The 22,725-nt window shown below is 31.4% G+C and overlaps 10 non-coding genes across 10 annotated transcripts; 4 read left to right on the top strand and 6 right to left on the bottom strand.

Annotated features, from left to right (window-relative positions):
• Positions 1-9,775: 9,775 nt before the first annotated feature.
• Trnap-agg (transfer RNA proline (anticodon AGG)) lies at positions 9,776-9,849 on the bottom strand. The gene has a single exon. It is a non-coding gene; the product is annotated as a tRNA-Pro (tRNA).
• A 971-nt stretch (positions 9,850-10,820) lies between these two features.
• On the top strand, positions 10,821-10,892 carry Trnap-ugg (transfer RNA proline (anticodon UGG)). The gene has a single exon. It is a non-coding gene; the product is annotated as a tRNA-Pro (tRNA).
• A 1,804-nt stretch (positions 10,893-12,696) lies between these two features.
• Trnap-ugg (transfer RNA proline (anticodon UGG)) lies at positions 12,697-12,768 on the bottom strand. Its single transcript has one exon. It is a non-coding gene; the product is annotated as a tRNA-Pro (tRNA).
• Positions 12,769-13,511: 743 nt separating this feature from the next.
• Trnap-ugg (transfer RNA proline (anticodon UGG)) lies at positions 13,512-13,583 on the bottom strand. Its single transcript has one exon. It is a non-coding gene; the product is annotated as a tRNA-Pro (tRNA).
• Positions 13,584-14,109: 526 nt separating this feature from the next.
• Trnap-agg (transfer RNA proline (anticodon AGG)) lies at positions 14,110-14,181 on the top strand. Its single transcript has one exon. It is a non-coding gene; the product is annotated as a tRNA-Pro (tRNA).
• Positions 14,182-14,477: 296 nt separating this feature from the next.
• Trnap-ugg (transfer RNA proline (anticodon UGG)) lies at positions 14,478-14,549 on the bottom strand. Its single transcript has one exon. It is a non-coding gene; the product is annotated as a tRNA-Pro (tRNA).
• A 4,708-nt stretch (positions 14,550-19,257) lies between these two features.
• Positions 19,258-19,329, bottom strand: Trnap-ugg (transfer RNA proline (anticodon UGG)). Its single transcript has one exon. It is a non-coding gene; the product is annotated as a tRNA-Pro (tRNA).
• An 866-nt stretch (positions 19,330-20,195) lies between these two features.
• Positions 20,196-20,267, bottom strand: Trnap-ugg (transfer RNA proline (anticodon UGG)). The gene has a single exon. It is a non-coding gene; the product is annotated as a tRNA-Pro (tRNA).
• Positions 20,268-20,720: 453 nt separating this feature from the next.
• Trnap-agg (transfer RNA proline (anticodon AGG)) lies at positions 20,721-20,792 on the top strand. The gene has a single exon. It is a non-coding gene; the product is annotated as a tRNA-Pro (tRNA).
• Positions 20,793-22,071: 1,279 nt separating this feature from the next.
• On the top strand, positions 22,072-22,143 carry Trnap-ugg (transfer RNA proline (anticodon UGG)). Its single transcript has one exon. It is a non-coding gene; the product is annotated as a tRNA-Pro (tRNA).
• Positions 22,144-22,725: the final 582 nt, after the last annotated feature.

The raw sequence follows: 22,725 nt of genomic DNA, 5'->3' as shown, positions 1-22,725 counted from the left end.
TTATCTTTTATTTTATTTATCTATTTAAGGTGACAACGGAGTCAATTATTACTGAAAATACCTAAAATGAGATTCTTTGCTTAGTAGATTTATCAACCTTTTCTGAACACATTCGTGATTTAATTTTGGAAGCAGTTAGTCCAAAAAATGTGTTTTTAAACGTTTTAAAACGGTACCTGTACCATTTTTATCTGCTATTCGCGTAACCTGTCAATTATCGATAACGCTCCGCCCCCTGTTGAGGCATCAATGAGGGAAATCGGTAGTTCCATATATCCGTGAATTACCCGTCCATACTGGTCCATACTACTCGTAATTCATGTATCGTACAAATACCGTACATCTTTTATGAATATCGTCTACCTTTTATTAAGCATTTTTATAAAATAAGAAATTGTCGGCCAATGTACGTAACATAATGTATGAAACATAAATAATTAAGCATAGCGGCAAATCGCACGACCACGGGTTGATTTAAAATATAGTTGCTAAAATATCCATAATGTGTGAAAATAATTTGTCTGTCCCGTTAATCTGATAGATATTACATTGAGTTTATGGACTTTTGTACGGATTCATCGGCTTGCTTTACATTCAACCTCGTTTTCTAACAATGTCAAGTAAAACAACAAACAAAAACAGACAACATTTTTTATGTGAACGCCTATATGACTTGTGGTAAGGTGTCCCTTACAAATTTCTAAACCATTTTAGATTGTTTAAGGATGATCATTTCTCTATGAATCAATAAAAAAAGATATTAATATATACTATCAGTGAATGCTCTGAATAAATTGTTCGCCAGTAAATCGAACACAGTACTAATAAACCTGGGACAAAGTATGGAATTTATTGTATATCCCAGTAGAAACTGGATATCTATGCCGTACATAGATGATTTTCATGATAAAAGAAGTCATATATAGGTCAGATCATAATGATCGAGTGATACCGTTTATTTCTATTATAATATGTCAAGCATTTATTTCAATTTGGAGGAAGAAATATATAATATCTCGTTTTTATTTTTACATTTACCATGGACTGTAAAAGACCATCAGAAGCTCAGTTTTTTGTTATTTTAATTTATATTTTAACGGAATTTCATACACGAATACACAGACAGAGTGACGCTGGTATAATATAATAAATTAATAATGCTGATGATAATAATAATAATCTTCAAAAGTGAAACAATTAAATACCCCGCTAGCGGTGCGCAAATACGTTCCATTTCCCCCCCACCGAGTGCCTCAAATTTTACCGAAAGTCACGTGACATGTGCGACCGACAGTAAATCACGTTAAGATTTGAAGAAATTTCTGTATAAACTGATATTAATCAGCAACTTTTTAATTGGTCAGATGTCACTGGGTCATAAAATCTTGTTAGAGGATGTTAGCGCAACTTGTGACCCTCTCTGGTGCGATATTTGTGTATTATGCAATTATTTAGCGTGAAACGTAAGGGTCCGAGAGAGAACAGCCGATTTATGACACTTCGTTTGATGCGGGTCGGACTAACTTTGAATCGGCATAACTTTTTTAATAATCAAGCAATTAACATGCGGTTAAAAGCACATGAAAGGGAATTTATTTACGGAGGGAACCGTGTCAGGGATTTTTGTTTGCTCAATCAGCGACTTAATTATCTTTAATTACGTAATATGTATGGTGAAAAAAGTCGCATAAAATGTTTGACGTTACGTAATATTCTTTTGAGAAAAGATAGAAAAAATTTGAGACACGGTTCCCCAGATATTATAAGTATGTTTATTTTCCAAAAGTTTGATGACAAAAAAATAAAAAATGACTTTGATATGACGATTTAAAATTTTAGGATTTTTATTAAAAATCAATCATTTACAAAGGCATTTTTTTCAAATATGTTATTTTTTATGTTGATCAACGACATTTAATGCATAAAGATTAAATAAATAACAATTTTTACTAAAATAAGTTGGTTTAAATGACATTTATGTGAGTACCACGGAAAGTGTCTGTTGTCACCTTAATTATTATTATTATTATTATTATCATCATCATTTCTTTAAAAAAATGTTGTTATTATTTCGCACATAAAATATGGTCAGTAGCATATTCAGTCAGTTTTATACCTTCAAGAGACATTATTTTAAAACTATAAAGATCAACGGTTCAGACGAAATAGTTTAACCCTACTGACTATTGTGTCATAAGTGATGAAGGCTGATGATAATCGTCGACAGCCAACGGGAAAATATTTCCGTTTTCTAAGAGAAGGACAGTCCCTTGGAGGATTCTGAATGTCTTACTTAGCAAGTTAATGTGGCAGGCGAAATTGACACAAATTAGATTAGGACAAACCGATACTTCTGTACAGTAAATTTTTGTTTGCTCATAAATTACTCCTACCGATCAAAAACGAATCGCAAATAGAACATAATAATGGTCAATAACCTATGAACAGGTGACAGAAATATTTGAATATTTTGAATGTTAAACTATATCAGTAGATCATTAATATAATTAACTTTTCATAGTCAGTATTTTTTCATAAACAGCTAAATGCTTATTTAAAAGCAAATTAAAAACCGGATCAAAAACTATAAAACTTAGAATTAGCAATATGAAATAAGATATAATTTTTAGGGGCTGGGGTGCTATTCAGATTATGTTGATTATCATGTATTTAATTGTTCTCATCATGTATGGTGAGATTCCATTTTTATGTTCCCTTGAAATAACACACTAAAAAGAAAGAAAAACTATAAACAAACATCATGGCCAATATCTACGTATTAAAGTTTATTTTTTTGTTAACCAAGTGTAAAAAGAGGAAGTTGTAAAGGTCGATTTTCGTTAGTCAGAAAAGCAGAAAACAAGTGTCACAAAAGGAAGTTGTACACGTCAATTTTATTAAACAGGCAAGTACGAAAAAAATGCATTTAACAATTCTAAATTGACTTAGAAACGTGTCGATATGAAAAGCTTTATTTAAACTCAGATATAGATACAAAAAAATATCCGATAAAAATAATTTCATTGCATTTAATATATCATAAATAGATTGCAAAGAATTTTACATAAACATTTTTCTAAACAATATGAAAAGCAATGTATAAAACAAATATATAGTATTTTAAGCTGCATGACGTCGCTTTATAATACTGTTTGCATAGTACATAAAACTTCAACAAAGTATTTGAAATTTTGCATCTCATATATCTATGTATTGCTTTGAGATAACAAAGTACTGTTATGTTCCGTTAGGTTGCTGGACGCAGCAAAGAAGCTGGATAACAACAACTCCAAATTATCTGTGTATGACACTTATAATATTACTTTTTGTTTATGGCATAGTGATAATTGTCAGATACAGAGTATGGTGTTTGCAATGATATCGTTTTAAATACGTAATATCCGTTTCTTAATAGTGTGTCTAGACAAGCGTGCTTATTCGAAATAAACTACTGAAGATACCGGTGTATGTCAACTACATTTGCGTGATTTTTTATCGTAGCATTTTGTGTAAATAGCAGAAGGTAGTGCCTAGTCCATATAATTTACGTACAATTTTTATCTGACGTGTTTTTCTTATTGTTAAATCAATAAGTTGAACTGAAAATAAAGATATATGATTTCTTTTGTTTAAACTTTGTATGTACAATGTAACCTTCCCTAAATAAAGATTTTATTTATAATTGTTATTATATTAATAACTACAATTCAATTTTTAATTACATTTCCATATATTTTATTAAATGAATATCTTATATACTATTAACCTCGTAGGAACCTGGTATTCACTACAGTTAGTAAAATATTGCTTGTATCAAAACATTGCTACTCCTTTTGTATACAATACATGTCTGTGCAACAAGTAACTGCTGCATATACATGATATAGTGATGCCATTAATATTATTAAACGCTGTTTTCTAATCTTGTGTGATCTCACTTTCTTACCATTTCCTTGAGCGTTCTTGCAGGGGGTCCTACTGGATGACATTATTCTGTGACTCACTACTATGAGAGTTATGAATTCTGTTCTCTTGTTGATGTTGTTTCTTTATAATATTTAATTTAAAGTATCTAAAAAAATTATTCCTCTTACGAAAGGTCAATTGCTACTGTAATTGTCTTTATCTTTCTATTGTGTGCCAACAGTCACAATAACTTAAACTTATGTTATATCATTATCATTTTTATCAGTCCCGAGGCCTAGATAATGTTGACAGTAATGATATTTATAGGGCTATATAGACTACAATTAAAATAAAATAGTATTTAACCTATCATCAGGCTAGTATCTCTGAAAAGTAGAAAGTGATGTCACCCTTGAATGTGTCAAATGTACATATATCTGCTTTTTAAACGTATCTTAAATTATCATTTGGAAAAAAGACAAATAAAAAATGTGAACTCTTACTATCAAAGTTTGACTTATTCTATCCAGTCATCAAATTGTGTAGCGAAATATACGAACTTGACTGTATGGTTCAATCTTGAATTAGCATTTGATAAAGAAGCATATGGTTCATATATACTCAAAACGTCTTATGTATTCTTATTACATAATAATTATGTAATATAATATGGATTGATATCTTTTAAAACACATAGATCTAAATGATTAAAAAGATTTAAAAAGATGAATATTTTGTGTACAAATCTTCATAAAAAGGATATTTGTATACTCATGAAATGTAACTACTATAAAATACCGGAATGACACATGAATTGCACCCATTCTATCAAAGAATAGATAAAGGTAGATTTCTGCATATAAGTAAATAAATAAATAATAATTTCGCAAAAGAAGATTTGCCGTACACGCTATCTTATTGTATCATAATGATTTAAGACACTTGTATTTGTAAATAAATTTCTTATTCGCGTTATCTTTATTCTTTTCTTATTTCCTGTTCTATTCTAAATAATGTGTAATAGATCATTCTAACACGACCCGCATTTTCTCCATCGAACATAGAAGAACCGAAAGCAATAAAATCACAGTTTGACGTTCTATATTTAGACATGTAACGTTATCATTATACACGTGAGGTAACCACTAAAATGTGACGCGCTGAAAATAAGTACGGAAACACATCAGGCGCAATATAGGTTAATATAAGGTACGACAGCATTTATTTGCTACTGTCGCGTTCAAATCGAAATAATATATCCAAAACAGTGATTTAATTGCTTGATAACATCACTGTTTGTCGTTCGGATGCGCATCATTATATCATTCGGGCTACGATGATAACATTCCTCTCATCCGAACTCCAAACAGAGATGTTTTTGAGCTTTGGATAATTTATATCATTTCTTAATTAATGGATTCTCTCTGTAATATTCATTTATCTCTGTGATAATACTTTTATCGAGGTCAAGCAGTCAAACGTAAAATATGCCTTTTCCTCTCTTCAACTTCAACATCTGCGGATGTTTCTAAATTCAAAATTTCACCATATTTGTGTTAAAATGTTGAATTCTGCTTAAACCGGTGCTAGGGGGCATGGACGGTAACTTGGACTTCCAGTACCGTCCATGAACAGGCTCAATCAAACCGAGCCTGCAACATTTTACAATTTTGCCTTGCTGGGCTTTCTTTAGGGATTCGGTTTTTCTCTATTTTCCTGTTTTCCAATAACGTTTTATGATTATCAAGCATAATTTGCAAAGTCCTGCAAAAGATTCATATAATAGAAATATAATTGTTTTTGTTTCTGTACGATTATACGGACAAACACATGAATAAATTATTATGAAAAAGGAAATAAACAATCTATCACGATATAGACGCATAAAGTTCCCGACAAAAAAACAATTATTATTTATTAGCCGTTATTAAAAGCATGTGCTAGTGCATTTGCAATGAACATGCAAGCTGAAAACGAAATTTGACATCATTAGAATAGTATGAAAAATGATTTACATCATATAAACGATAAATTGCTCATTGCTTCTTGCATTCACTGTAATTTATGTAAAAGACTTTAATGAGGCAGTAATTCTGAAAGTAAAAAGACATATGTCACATTTAAATATTGTTTACCCTCTCTTTTACGGTTTAAAATGGTAAATGAATGGAATCTGCAATATGATAAATTCGTTGTAAGCCCCTCGAATAATGCAAATCTCATTCTGTCTGACTCTGTATTATCAAAAATATTCCGTCTGCAATCAGTTTGATTATTAATGTTAATTTTGTATAATAATATAAGGATTTAATAAAAGTATAAGCGGATTTTGACCTAGAACAAAAATATTATTGACAATTACGCCCTTGGAGTATTGCGTTGGTCTAACATTGGTGATCTATTTTCTCAATTAAATGTCGAGTAAACTGGCTGCTTAGACGTTGATTAACAAACAAGACCGTTATCCTCATAAAGTACTAGCCTATGGAAATTCCAAGAAATAAGGGTAAGACAAATTAGGTACGCGATGTAAATAAGTAGTGACCTTAATCTGAGTTGTGAGACAATTGTCTATCTTAAAGATAAGTCAGCCTATGATCAGAAAATCTAAAACTTTTCAAAGTTTAAGTACAAGGAATTACCATTTTTTTCAACAAATCATTGAAAAAAAAAAAGATTTTGTTTTGTGAAATTTACTGCACTCATCAGAATTGTTAAATATTTGTTATATTAAATGAAAATTTATTATGAAAAAAATAAATTATAAAATATTATAATGATCTGATCCTGATTAAAATGTGTTGGCACGTTTGATATAAGCATTCAAGTATCCTACAAGTAAAATCTGTGTAAAACAATGACAGACATCTGCCCGAAGGATAAGTAACCCAATGTTTTTAAGATAGCCTTTCAAAAGATTTCATGTTCTACAAATTCCTAGTCGCTTCTTTAATGTAAACAACACATATGTCAACAATCAACGAGTAAGTTTTCTCTCTTATGATAGATGTACAATCATGAAACCAAAATAAAATCTCTCGAATCAAGCACATTTTAGTCTGTCCTCGCTTGAATTTTTGTGGTCGGATGATATGGACTAATATATGTTTCCGCTCTTATTTGTTCATAAAACAGAATTAAGTTCGTCATGCTGTATGTAACTTTTCCATCTTTTTTTAATTGTTTGACGTTTAAATGATTAAATCAAGCAATCATTCATAAATTATAAATTGTGTTTAAAATAAATAATGTCATCGCCATTTAACGTTGATTTTCGAACTTATTTTTCAGCTCAAGATGTCTTGTATTTATGAGAAATTCATCTTAAATTGAGGCTTCCAGTGGGGATAACAGGTTTTAATATTCAAGATAATATTGAGGAAATATTATTTCAACTTGTTTTTAATTGTAGAATAAGAATGAAATTTGTTTGATTGTTGAGTAAGATGAATTTTTATTTCTTCTCGTGAACTTTAAAAACTGTATTCTCAGTCGTGAGTACGCCACTCGTGATCATACTGTTTGTAAAGTTCACTCGATGAAATAAAACTACATCTTACACACAAACAAACAAATATCCTCTATTTTATCATCTTTTTTTACTATTTGCAATATGTACAAAATAGTATGTACAACTTTAACAACAAAATTTACGTCTTCTATAAAACAATATTAACATGAAAAATGTGTCTTCTGATACACAAACAAATTAGGGGCGCTTCAAATAAATGCATTTCCTTTTTCCGACAATTATTACAGTAATTTGTACATTAAAATAACCAGAAGATGCAATTTATTACATGATTTATTGCTTGATAACATGTGATTATATATTAGAATTTTCATATAAGAAATTATTTAAGTGAAAGATGCACTCGTTAAATGTTAAGTAGTGTTGCTTTATCAAAAACGGCAAACAATAGATTATTAGAAACATTAAAAACATTAAATGAAATAAATTTTTCAAAAAACAAAAGTTAAAGAACGATTAGTGTTCGGTGAGAGGTTTCTACGTGCGATAATTTTTGTAGAATTTTCATATTCTTACACTATCGGATTTTTTCTATATAAGCAAAGAAGGCCCGAAGCGTGCATTATTCTACAACAATGCACTCGCCGTTCTTATTACCTCCCTGTGTATTTTCACATTGAGGGCGCCATTTTGTTTATAAAATCTGATAAATAAAAACATTTTTTGTCGAATTTTGTTGTGAAAGCTATCTAGAATGAAAGAAAAAGGTCTTACTAAGAAAATGAATCCGAACACCAATATCTTTAATTCAGTCGTTAACGCTGTACAGGCGTTTAAATTGTTGTTTACGTGACGTCACAATGTAGCGCAAAACAGCACGTGCAAAACAATCAAATCAAGAACGCTATTTTAATGTCACAAACGAGTTAAGTTTAACATTTATTTCACTTTTAATAATTTGTATTTCGCTTGAAAAATTATAGAGTGAAATAAAATAAACAAACAAAGTTTTATCAACGTTTTCAAAATTCGTTATTCTCAAAATGTTTCTACACACGGTAGATTTAACGACAGATTTTATCAACCCACTTGAACAGCCTGTAAAGAACGTTTCTATTGGAAACTCTGAGGCGAAAACAAATTTAACCACCAAACATAAAGTCCAACTTTATAATAATAATTACATTTTTTTCTTGACGTTTTAGAATGGAAATAGATATTAATTCTTCGTGCATTATTGTATAATAATGCACGTTTTTCGATCAAATGCTTTGTAATTAATCATTCAGGCCTTTCGGCCTTCGTGATTATATTACTACGCATTTGAACTCAAACCGTGCATTATTCTACAACAATGCACTCAGAATTGATATCTATTTCCTAAATAGATATGTTTACTTTCATGCTTATTCTTTAAAAGATCATTTAAAAGATCGTTCGGCACGGTATTATTGTTGTGCTTGTGGTAATTTAGTTCTTTCTTTTCGGCTATTTCCTTGATGGTTTCAGTATTCCTCACTTGAATACTGTTTAAATCACCCCTAGGATATGTGGCCTGCTTTTTAAATTTGTCTTTTGACGTTTTATCTGTGATATGCAGGCTTCATAACGTCTGATCCCCTTTCAAATTCCATTTTATTTAGTTCCGCCCATTGTTTTCTCGTTTAGGGCACACGCATTGTTTTACTTGTGGAGCATATCCCGCTTTTCGTGGAATGGCATGAAAGTGTCACATTGAAGGTTCCATGATAACTGCCATATGAACACAACTGGGGCGTCCGTGGCCGAGTGGTTAAGGTCGTTGACTTCAAACCACTTGCCCCTCACCGCTGTGGGTTCGAATCCCGACAGGGACTTTGGATTCTTTCATGTGAGGAAGCTATCCAGCTAGCTTACGGAACGTCGGTGGTTCTACTCAGGTGCCCGTTCGTGCCTGAAATAATGCACGAAAGGGCACATGAGGTCTTCCTCCACCAATAAAGCTGGAACGTCACGATATGACCTATACTGTGTCGATGTGACGTAAAACCCAAAACAAAAACAAAAAAAAAACAAAAAATGAACACAACTGCGGATGTTTCAAAATTCAAAATTGTACCAGTTCATGATAAATGTTGAATTCTGCTTAAGCCGGTGCTAGGGGGCGTGGACGGTAGTTTGCACTCGACAGTACCGTCCATGAACAGGCTCAATCAAACCGAGCCTGAAACATTTTCCATTTTGCCATTTTGAGCTTTTTTAGGGATTCCTATTTTCTCTATGTTTTGCTCTTATTGTACTGATAATACAAGATAGAATACTAACTGTTAAAAAGAAACTTACAGTGGAGGCCCTAGCTTTTGCGATTCTTAAAGGTTTATATAATTATTGAAATCTGCTGAATTTATCGGAAAAAAGTTGGGCTCGTCCGGGATTTGAACCCGGGACCTCTCGCACCCTAAGCGAGAATCATACCCCTAGACCAACGAGCAGTAATAGATAAACCATCTATTCTCATGTTGTTATTCTACTTGTTTTTAATTGAATTTTCTTATCTGTTCAAACAGTGTTAGGTCATTTTATTGATAATCTCAAAAAGAATAGAGCTGTGTTAATGGATATATGCCATTCAATTGAATACTGACGCATGTATGTAGCATGATTTGTTAGATATTGTCATACAAATTAAACATATGGATATAAGAATGAACGAGGCCATAATGTTAGCAACAACAGTAAGCACATCTTTACAACACGACATTTTCAATACGTATATCACCTACAGTTACAATAAAAACCATCTTAAACGATTCGCACACAATTAAATGGGTCATTCCCCTTTCATAATTATATGAGATACAGTTTATTTAAAAACAACATAACACCTTGAAATAGAACAAAATATTTATGTGTATTTCAATAATTATGTCATAACATTCGCTAAATAAATTGTAAGTATTCCTGTTTATTTAAAATATTAACATTTGATTAGGTATATCAAACAGTGTATGTATCCCTCTTATTTTTGAACAACTTATAAACTGTGATGTCTTGTATAATTTATTTTAACAATGTGTTATTTTTAAATAAATATATTTTCTATCATTATAAAACCCTGCAAGAAATATAATAAAGTGAAAATTGTTCCACAATATAAAGATTGTCAAATATTAATTTCAGTCTAATAAAATCTCGTTAAATCTATACAGATATTATTTACATTTTTGAATGCATTGTAACAAGATGTTACAACTGTTACCCAAGTATGTACGGTATAATAAACATTTTGGTAATAATATTAAGAAAATAGATAAATACAGAATCCCTAAAGAAAGCCCAACACGGCAAAATTGAAAATGTTGCAGGCTCGGTTTGATTGAGCCACAGTCACAGTTATATTGGCACCTGTTAACCTAACGAAAGCTATAATGTGTCATGTATCAACATCTTGTATATGAAATGTGGCTCGTTGGTCTAGGGGTATGATTCTCGCTTTGGGTGCGAGAGGTCCCGGGTTCAAATCCCGGACGAGCCCTTTTTTATATATATATATATTTTTATAACAATATTTGTAATTATGGTAGGAAATCTCTGATAAAAATAATAATGAACATCATTTAAACGTTTAATGATTGTCTATGGGATTTTTGTATCCCATGTACCATACAGAATATGAGAGGGAATCATAGAAAAATAATTATCATTTAAATATCGTTTAACTGCCTATCATTTCGACTTTTGGTTAAATATTGTTTATTCGTTATATAGGCTACAGACGAATATATGGGAGAATGTAGCCTTCTGAGATTTATAAGAAATTCAGCTAGCGCCTTTTGTCATACATAATTTATGTCATTGTGACTTTATTCTGCGCTATATCCCGTCTGCAACCTATATGACCATTTCAAATAATTTCTTATATATAATAATATAAAGGACATAATAAAAGTATAGACGAGATTTGACCCAGCACAATGTTATTACTAACGATTTCACCCTATGAGTATTGCGTTTGTCTAGTTTTGGTGGTCTATTTTCTTGATTTAAATTGTGGTGAAATTGGCTGCTTAGACATTGATAAACAAAGAGAAACAAAGTTATCTCCATAAAATGCTAGGATGTCCGCAGTATTTAGGTCAGGCAAATTGAATACGTGATGTGAAAAAGTATTGGCCTATAAATGTTTTGTCAATGTGAGAGTTAGTCAACTGTAATGGTAAAAAACGTTGTTACGTTCAAGTACAAGAGATATCCATAAAATGAACGAAAGTCTTTTCGCTATTATTTTGAAAGAGAAAGGATGCAAGTAGTTGCATAATTCTAAACTGATATATTTTAGAGAAGGAAATGTTATAATGGATTAATAGTAATAAAATATTAGCACTTATTTAATGTTTTCTTTCCTAACACAATGATATAATTGCATCATGTTTAAGCCGTCCGCAATTCTCTATTACTGATATGTAGAGAAACAATATTTGTAAAGCTGTTTATGTCTTCTCTGAACCATTATCAACTTGAAAGATTTAATTTCTTTTACACAAATTAGTGACGCTGATAATTTATTATTTTCATCTCTGCAACGCAACAATGCTGTTTGAATCTAATTTGGGTTTTCACTAGTTCATCTTTTATAATTGCTGACATAAAACATTCCCAAAACCTAATCTAAAACCATATGTAAAGCAACAAATCAAGTAACAAAATGCATCTTACTGGAATTTAAATGTACAGAAATAAAATAATTGTTGAAAAAGGAAATACATCTGTTGAAGATGTCACTAATTTGTGTATTAGAAAAAAACAGTTAAGAGAGGACAAAAACAGTAACTGTTAAACCGTTATGTAGTTCTATATGTAATTGGTGACTGCATATTGTATATAGATGATAATAATATTATTTTTGAGATATAAAACGTCAGATTTGTTTTGTTATAACACATAAAATACAAATTTTAATCTAAATAAATTCTAAGTTATACAATCAGACTAAACAAAACAAAAAGGATGTTACATAAACACCCTTTTTGTGACCTTACTCGTTAAGAGCCAACTGTCACAAATTAAATCACATTACATCTTACTGTGTAGATCTTACGAAATTTGCCCAAAATCCGTCGAATATTAACAAATTATGTGCATAAACCGTATAATCAGTATGCACGTCAGGTAAACAAAATCACACAATAATAGTGTAAAATTCACTTTTGAATCAAATGAAAACATGTTTAAAAGGGGTCAGATGATTTGAATGATTTTCCCCCAGGTATAATTATAGTGTTGTGTAAAGAGAAGACTTACCAATCGGTTTGTAAATATGAACAAATTAGAAAAAATATGGGCTCGTCCGGGATTTGAACCCGGGACCTCTCGCACCCAAAGCGAGAATCATACCCCTAGACCAACGAGCCAAATATGGAATGCTGGACAGAGATAAATACAATGTTCATAAGGCACCTGTCATATTCACATGCATCATTGACAGCTTAAGAAAGTTGAAAGAAGTCTGTCATCAAGTGAACAATTAAAAGTAAATGATAAGAAGTGTAAATGGAAGTTTATTAATTTAGAAAAATACTGATGAAAACACATAGTTTATTTTAATATAGGTAAGACGTCAAGAATATTTTAGTTAAAAGGAATATTATGCCTCAGAAACACAAATATTTTTACTTCTTTAGAAAGGACAAATATGAATTTCATAATGTTTATATTATGGTTTTAGAGAATGATTAAAGCTTGTTACCTGAGGAAAGTAACGATAAACGTTAACTAAATGGTCATAAAACTAGCAAAATGTAAACAAAAAGTACTTTATCTTCCATACAAAATACAGATTAGCTTCAATCTTGTTTTGCCAAAAAAGCAACAGATAAAGATATGGTTTAGGTAATATGAACTTATTATATTACTTTTTCCTGACCAGCTTGGCTTGTATTAACACTTACGACAGCAAATATTTCCAAAGAAGACTATTTCCGATGATATGGATTTTTAAATGATAAAACATATTGTCGCATATATTGCTTTGTCTCGTACGTAATAAAGTGTCCTTCGTAGCTACTGTGCAGCGCCACAAATTGCGTTTTGTAGTAAAGTGGAGGCTTACATATGAGATCTGCACGCTTATGTAAACAAATTATAGACAAAATAAGGGCTCGTCCGGGATTTGAACCCGGGACCTCTCGCACCCAAAGCGAGAATCATACCCCTAGACCAACGAGCCACACTTGAGAAACACTCTTTAGATACTTGACTTAACATTATAGTTTAAGCTACGTTGACAGCTGTCAATAGATAAGGCGGTATTAATACTACCTTATGTAAATCAATATATATGAATAGCGTGTGTAAATAGTCAAATACTATATATAATTTTATGTTTATAATTACTTATGTTTAGGTTTTTTGTTGTTGTTTTTCTTTCCGTTAAAGTTTATCTGCCGTTCTCATTAAAGGCCAATTAGGCATCATTACTGCCATCATTTTTATTCTCAAAACCTTTTTTATTTATATTCAGATCCCGTACAAACTCATGTATTTCTTAATTTGTTCGTATTAACGACCAGATTAATAAGTCTTCCCTTTATAACGAATACACAACACTTTTGGTATATCATGTCTTAGGGATATATCATTTAAATCAGCTAACTCGTTTTGTAGCTCATTCGATTTAATTAAAAAGTGAATTTTAAACTAGTAATTTATATTTACAACGCGAGAATTGATATTTTGTTGTCTATAAGTGTAATGGCTCGTTGGTCTAGGGGTATGATTCTCGCTTAGGGTGCGAGAGGTCCCGGGTTCAAATCCCGGACGAGCCCAACATTTTACGAGATATTTTGCAGATTTGCTTAATAAAACGATATTTAAATTGCAATTATACGGTTCTTTGCAACTAGTATGTTTTTTTTTTTTAGATTTTTCATGTATTCACTAAAAAATGCCTGAATTATGATATAGTTGACAGTTTTTGCTCTTGTTGTACTGGTAATACAAGATAGAATACTAACTGTTAAAAAGAAACTTTCAGTGGAGGCCCAAGCTTTTGCGATTTTTAAAGGTTTATAAAGAAAAGAAAACATAATTATTGAAATCTGCTGAATTTATCGGGAAAAATGGGCTCGTCCGGGATTTGAACCCGGGACCTCTCGCACCCAAAGCGAGAATCATACCCCTAGACCAACGAGCCAGCATAGTAATAGGTAAAACCATCTATTCTCATGTTGTTATTCTACTTGTTTTAAATTGTATTTCTTATCTGTTCAAACAATGTTAGGTCATGTCATGGATAATCTCAAAAAAGATAGGGCTGTGTTAATGGATATATTCCATTACCTTGAATACCAACGCATGTATGTAGCATGATTTGTTAGATATTGTCATACCAAATAAATATATGGATATAAGAATGAAGGAGGCCATAACGTTACCAACAACAATTAAGCACATTTTTACAACACGACATTTATTGATCTTTTTTAACATTTCTGTAATGATGGATTTGATATAAAAATATGATCATTTTCAATACGTATATCACATTCAGTTACAATAAACAAAGAAAACCATCTAAAACGATTCGCACATAATAAAATTGGTAATTGCCTCTTCATAATTATATGAGATACAGTTTCTTTAAAAACAACATAACACTTTGAAATAGAACAAAAATATTTATGTGTATTTCAATAATTATGTCATAACATTCGCTAAATAAATCGTATTCCTGTTTATACATTAAAAATATTAACATTTGATTTGAAAGATCAGTGTATGTATTCCTTTTATTTTGTTTAATGGAAGAAATACAATTATAGTGAAGATTGCTTCAAATATATAAAAATTGTCAAATCTTAATTTCATTCTAATAAAATCTCGTTAAATCTATAGAGATATCATTTACATTTTTGAATGCATTGTAACAAGATTTTACAACTGTTACACGAGTATGTACGGTATAATAAACATTTTGGTAATAATATTAAGAAGGCCATACAAGTTAAGCTTTATCTTCTTCTCACAGTTGTTTTGGCACCTGTTTACCTAACCAAAACTATACTATCTACTGTCATGTATCAACAATTTGTATCTTAAATGTGGCTCGTCGGTCTAGGGGTCCGAGAGGTGCCGGGTTCAAATCCCGGACGAGCCCTTCTTATATATATTTTTTTGTAACAATATTTGTCATTATGGTAGGAAATCTTTGATAAGAATAGTAATGAACATCATTTAAACGATTAATACATATATTTTCTTGAAGGTCTATGTGATTTATGTACCCCATTTCCAATAAGACTATGAGAGGGACTTATAAAAAATAACTATCATTTTTGGACTTATGAAAATAACAATCATTTTAATATCGTTTACCTCCCCATCGTTTCGAACCAAATCTAAAAAGGGTTTGCAGTATACATGGTATATTGAATATTCGTTGTACAGGCTACAGGCGGATATATGAGAGAATGTATCCTTATGAGATTTATAAGACATTCAGCTAGCGCCTTTTGTCATACATATGTCATTTTGTTTTTATTCTTCGGTATATCCCGTCTGCAACCTATATGACCATTACAAATAATTTCTAAAATTTAATGTTATAAAGGATACGATAAAAGTACAGACGAGATTTAACCCAGCACAATGTTATTACTAACAATTTCACCCTATGAGTATTGCGTTTGTCTAGTTTTGGTGATCTATTTTCTCGATTTAAATGGTGGTGAAATTGGCTGCTTAGACATTGATTAATAAAGAGAAATTGATCTCCATAAAATGCTAGAAAGTTCCCAGTATTTAGGTCAGGCAAATTGAATACGTGATGTGAAAAAGTATTGACCTATAAATGATTTGTCAATGTGAGAGTTAGTCAACTGTAATGGTAAAAAAAACGTTGTTACGTTCAAGTACAAGAGATTTCCCGTAAAAAGTACGAAAGTCTTTTCGCTATGATCTTGAAAAAGGGGTGCAAGTAGTTGCATAATTCTAAACTGATATATTTGAGAAAAGGAAATGTTATCATGGGCTGATAGTAATAAAATATTAGCATTTATTTAAAGATTTCTTACATAACACAATGATATAATTCATCATATATAAGCCGTTTGCAATCCCCTATTACTGATATGTAGAGAAACAAATATTTGTAAAGTTGTTTATATCTTCTCTGAACCATTATCAACTTGGAAGATTTAATTTGTTATACACAAATTAGTGACGCTGAAAATTTATTATTTTCATCTCTGCATCGCAACAATGCAGTTTGAATCTAATTTGGGGTTTTCACGAGTTTTTCTTTGATTATTTCTGACATAAAACATTCCCAAAACCTAATCTAAAATCATATGTAAAGCAACAAATCAAGTAACAAAATGCATCTTACTGGAATTTAAATGTACAGAATTGAAATAATAAAAAGGAAATACATCTGTTGAAGATGTCACTAATTTGTGTATTTGAAAGAATGTTTTAGAGAGGACAAAAGAAGTAACTGTTATACCGTTATGTCTTTATGTATTTGGTGACTGCATATTGTGAAAAGATGATAATAATATTTTTTTTGAGATATAAAACGTCAGATTTGTTTTGTTATTACACATAAAATTCAAAATTTAATCTTAATAAATACTGAGGTATACAATCAGACTAAACTAAACAAAAAGGATGTTACGTACATACTCTTTTTTGTGCCCTTACTCGTTAAGAGCCAGCTGTCAGAGGTTTAATGACAGGAGAGAATTGTTGTTGAACGATTTCATATATTAATACAACTGTCAAATTCATAATGTTTTTTATGCACCCCGAAAAATTTCGGGGAGCATATAGTCGTCGGGTTGTCCGTCGGTCCGTACGTACGTACGTCCCGAATTCGTGTCCGGCCCATAACTTCGTTTTTTTTTTTTTTGAAGTCGGATTTTACAATCATTTCACAGAAATGATCACCATATTGAGACTACCAGTCGGGCGCAACATTTGGGTCGCTACCTTGGAGGTCAAGGTCACAGCATGACCTTGCAGTAAAATCGTGTCCGGCCCATAACTTCGTTATTTGAAGTCGGATTTTACAACTATTTCACAGAAATGATCACCATATTGAGACGACGTGTCGCGCGCAACATTTTGGTCGCTATCTTCAAGGTCAAGGTCACAGCATGACCTGGTAGCAACATTAATTCCGGCCCATTGTTTCCGGCCTATAACTTCGTTATTTTAAGTTAGATTTTACAACTATTTCACAGAAATGATCAACATATTAAGACGGTGTGTCGTGCGTAAATTTGGGTCTCTACCTTCAAAGTCAAGGTCACAGCATGACCTAGCAGCAAAATCGTGTCCGGTCCATAACTTCGTTATTTGAAGTCGGATTTTACAACTTTTTCACAGAAATGATCACCATATTGAGACGACGTGTCGCGCGTAACATTTGTGTCGCTACCTTGAAGGTCAAGGTCATAGCATGACCTTGCAGCAAAATTGTGTCCAACCCATAACTTTGTTATTTGAAGTCCGATTTACAACATGTCATGAGCAACATTTGGGTTGTTTTTACACTTTGTCTGTGACATAACTCTGACACTACAAGAGGTATACCTTTCTGTGTCCAAAACCTATTCGGGGAGCATCACCCGGTTCAACCGGCTCTTTTTTTATTAGCCACAGCTTATTGTTTGTTTGCATGTACTAATTTACACTGTTTTACATTTTTTTGTCCGATTTCGAAATAACAATATTTTTAAACATACTCAGTTTTTTTCCTTATTATACTTATACAAGAAAAGCACATTTTTTAGCCATTATCTCGCGAAGAACCGAGCTATTGCAATTTATTAAATTGATTTGAAAAGACATACACGTTACATTAAGGAAATATGCTAAATATCTTGTAAAAAGTTTGGGCTCGTTCGGGATTTGACCCGAGACCCTGCACGCACCAGTGTGAGAGAATCATGCCCTAGACCAACGAGCCAGTACATTTTGTAAATATAGTGTCTGATTTTATTGAACTGTCAATTACCAATACATTATAGGGCTCATTTAAATATTCGATCTTACTTCGGTTCTGTCCGTGTAGTTTACTAGAATTAATATGGAGTACATAATTTATGTTTTAAAAGGTCCACAAGCTTTATGTGAAGGTGGTTTTCACATACACAAAAGGACAATCGGTTAAGTGATTGCTTAACATATTTCATGTTTGTAGTCCGATTCCTACTTTTGCCATTGTTTACCCTTTCTTTTTTCTTTTAGTATATTTTAATGGAAATGGCCGAGTTCTTACAAAATTGTCAACTAGGATATGAAGCAACTTAGATACATTGTTTTGCCTTGATTATGAAGCAACTTAGATACATTGTTTTGCCTTGATTATTATTGTGTTTTAAGGTGTTGACCTGACATTCTTTGACATTAATCAGAATGAATTTTAGATAATAGTTCCTAAACTATGTTATATAAAAGAGAAAAGACTTTACAAAAATAAAACATAATGAAACACAACGGAAATCATAAAACGATCCTAGCTTCAATAATCAGATAAGAAAAAATAAACATGAATCTTCGTGGTCTCGATTTTACAATACGAACCATATTTTGTAGTTTGCCCTATTGCGCTATAACGCTCAGTATATGTATTTCATAGACACAAATTCAATCAAATTACATCTTACTGCGAAATTTGCCGAAAATCCGTTTTTGTGTGCATAGATCGTATAATCTGTATGCAATCGACAGGTAAATAAAATCACACAATAATAGTGTAAAATTCACTTTTGAATCAAATGCAAATATGTTTAAGGGGTTAGCTGATATGATTTCCCCCCAAGGCGTTGTGTATTCGTCGTAAGGAGAAGACTTACCAATCGGTTTGTTACTATGAACAAATTAGAAAAAAAAAATATGGGCTCGTCCGGGATTTGAACCCGGGACCTCTCGCATCCAAAGCGAGGATAATACCCCTAGACCAACAAGCCACTTATAGAAAAGGTTAAAATCATGTTACAGTTAACAATGTTTCATAAGACAGCTGTCAAATTCACATGCTACATTGATAGGTTAAAGTAAGAAAGGTGAATGAAGCCTGACATAAACTGAACAATTTAAAAATAATAAGAAGTGTATATGATTGCTTTTTAATTTCAATTTAATGTAGAATAGCCGTCAAGTATTTTTTTTTATTTTAAAGTCATATTATGCCTCAGAAACGTGTATTTTTTTACTTCTTTAGAAATGACAAATATTAATTTTATAATGTTGAAATAATGGTTTGAGAGAATGTTTGATGCTTGCTAATCGAGGAAAGAAGTGTTAAACTAGCAAATTGTAAACAAAGAAGTACTTTGTAGAAGTTCTTCAATACAAAATACCAAATTAGCTTTAACTGTTATTTTGCCAAAAAGATAAAAAAAGATTGTTTGGATAAATGGCCAATGAGAAACCTATTGGATACTCATGTTTAAAAGTACATCAAAATTAAAAAGCTTATGAGAAATAAAAGCATTTCTGAGACATAATGGGCTTATGTCAGAAATTATCAAGAAAAAAAAAACAACTATGAACATTTCAATAAGTGTTGATTGGTTTCTGTATGAACCCGTTATATAACTGTTTTTGCTGACCAGCATGGCTTTTTATTTACACCTACGACAGCAAGATATTCCCGAATAAGAAAGACTATTTTTCAATGATGCAAATACATCTTTTTAAAGGTTTTAATGGTTTGTCTTTTGAAATAATGAACTGTCTATCGTAGCTACTGTACAGCGCCACGTGGTATAGTATACGAGTGCGTTTTGTTGTTAAGATCTGTCCGCTAATGAAACAAAAATAAATAAAAGAAGGGCTCGTCCGGGATTTGAACCCGGGACCTCTCGCACCCAAAGCGAGAATCATACCCCTAGACCAACGAGCCACACTTAATAAACGCTCTCTAGATACTTGACACTACATTATAGCTTAAGTTACGTTGACAGCTGTCAATGACATATACGGATAAGATAAGGCGGTATGGTATAAAAAGAGGTAAATCAATATATATGAATAACGTGTGTAAATAGTCAAATTTCATGTTTATAATTACTTATGTTTAGGTTTTTTTCTTTCCGTTAAAGTTTATCTCCCGTTCTTATTAAAGATTTTTATTTATATTCAAATCCCGTACGAGCTCATATATTTCTAAATGTGTTCATATTAACGACTAGATCAATAAGTCTTCCCCTTTCAACGAATACACAACACTAGTATCATGTCTGCGGGATATATCATTTAAATTTGAAGCTCATTCGATTTTATTAAAAAGTGAATTTCAAACTAGTAATTTATATCTGGACGCGAAAATGGATAGTTTGTTGTCTATCAGTGTACTGGCTCGTTGGTCTAGGGGTATGATTCTCGCTTAGGGTGCGAGAGGTCCCGGGTTCAAATCCCGGACGAGCCCAACATTTTACGAGATATTTTGAAGATTTGCTTAATATAACGATAATTTAGTTGCAAGTATTGAATTCTTCGCAAGTAGTATGTTTTTTTTTAGATTTTTCTTCTATTCACTAAAAAAAAAGGAACTAAACCTAGTATTCTTAAATATACATATATGTTGAAATCAGAATAAAACTGTGTAAATTGTTAAATGCAAACAAACATTAAGGTTAATATAAAATGATTCGGGCTCCTCTTGGATTTGAATTATTATTATTATAATTATTATTATTATTATTATTATTATTATTATCAGGACCAAAAAATATATAATACCAACATTGAGGAGAAAAATGGGGCATTTTTTGACAGCTGCCACACGAAACTGGACACCTGCTGTTGTGAATTATAAAAATCAGGTAAAAAAGGTGATGCCTCGGACGTATTAAGTCATATACCAAAATTTATTACTAATACATTACTAAGAAAATAACACTACAGTACTATATTTCATCATATGACATTAGTAATTGTATTAATTGCAAGAAGGAATGGGGTCAACAACCACCCTTTTTTTTCACACAATACTAAGCTGTATAATATCTGCTATCTTGTTTTTAATTCCTGTTTCTCAAGTGTGGCTCTTTGGTATATGGGTATGATTAAATGGGCCATTCCCTTTTCATTATTATATGAGATACAGTTTCTTTTAAAAAAAAACATAACACCTTGAAATAGAACAAAAAATATTGATGTGTATTTCAATAATTATGTCATAACATTCGCTAAACAAATCGATAGTATTCTTGTTTATAAATAAAAAATATTAAGATTATTAAAAATATTAATAACATTTGATTAGAAAGATCAAACAGTGTATGTATTCCTTTTATTTTGTTAATTTTGATTTGAACAACTGATAAACTGTGATGTCTTGTATAATTTATTTTAACAATGTGTTATTTTTAAATAAATACATTTTCTATCATTATAAAACCCTGCAAAAAACATAATAAAGTGAAGATTGTTCCACAATATAAATACGGTCGAATCTTAATTTCAGTCTAATAAAATTTCGTTAAATCTATAGAGATATTATTTACATTTTTTAACGCATTGTAACAAGATTTTACAACTGTTACCGGAGTATGTACGCCGGTATAATGAACATTTTGGTAATAATATTAAGAATGCCATACAAGTTAAGCTTTATCTTCTTCTCATAGTTGTATTGGCACCTGTTAACCTAACCAAAGCTATAATGTCTACTGTCATGTATCAACATTTTGTATATGAGGTGTGGCTCGTTGGTCTAGGGGTATGATTCTCGCTTTGGGTGCAAGAGGTTCCGGGTTCAAATCCCGGACGAGCCCTTCTTTTATATATATTTTTATAACAATATTTGTCACAATGGTAGGAAATCTCTGATAAGAAAAGTGATTAACATCATTTAAACGTTTAATGAATGTCTATTTTATTAATGTACCCCATATACCATACAGACTATAAGATGGAATTATACAATTATACAAAACTAATTATCATTTTAATATCGTTTACCTCCCAATCATTTCGACTTTTGGTGAAAAAAGGGTTTGCGGTATATAGTTTTTTTGTATATTCGTTATATGGGCAGATACAGACAGATATATGGGAGAATGTAGCCATCAGAGATGTATAAGACATTCAGTTCGCGCCTTTTGTCATACATATGTCATTGTGACTTTATTCTGCGGTATATCCCTTCTGCAACCTTTATGACCATTACAAATAATTTCTTTTATATAATGTTATAAAGGATATAATAAAAGTACAGAGCTGACGATATTTTACCCAGTACAATTTTATTAGTAATAGAAAGAGCACCGAAACACGAGGTTATCTGATTTGTACGAGGGGGCGTAGCCCCCCGAGTATTAATCAGATTACCGAGTGTTTTGGTGTGCTTTCTCTTT

This window comes from Ruditapes philippinarum, unplaced genomic scaffold, assembly GCF_026571515.1.
Source record: "Ruditapes philippinarum isolate M1 unplaced genomic scaffold, ASM2657151v2 ctg16003_1_1_1_1, whole genome shotgun sequence".
NCBI classification, from domain to species: Eukaryota; Metazoa; Mollusca; class Bivalvia; order Venerida; family Veneridae; genus Ruditapes; species Ruditapes philippinarum.
Note: the sequence above shows the minus strand (reverse complement) of the source record. Positions and strands in the feature narration are given on the sequence as shown.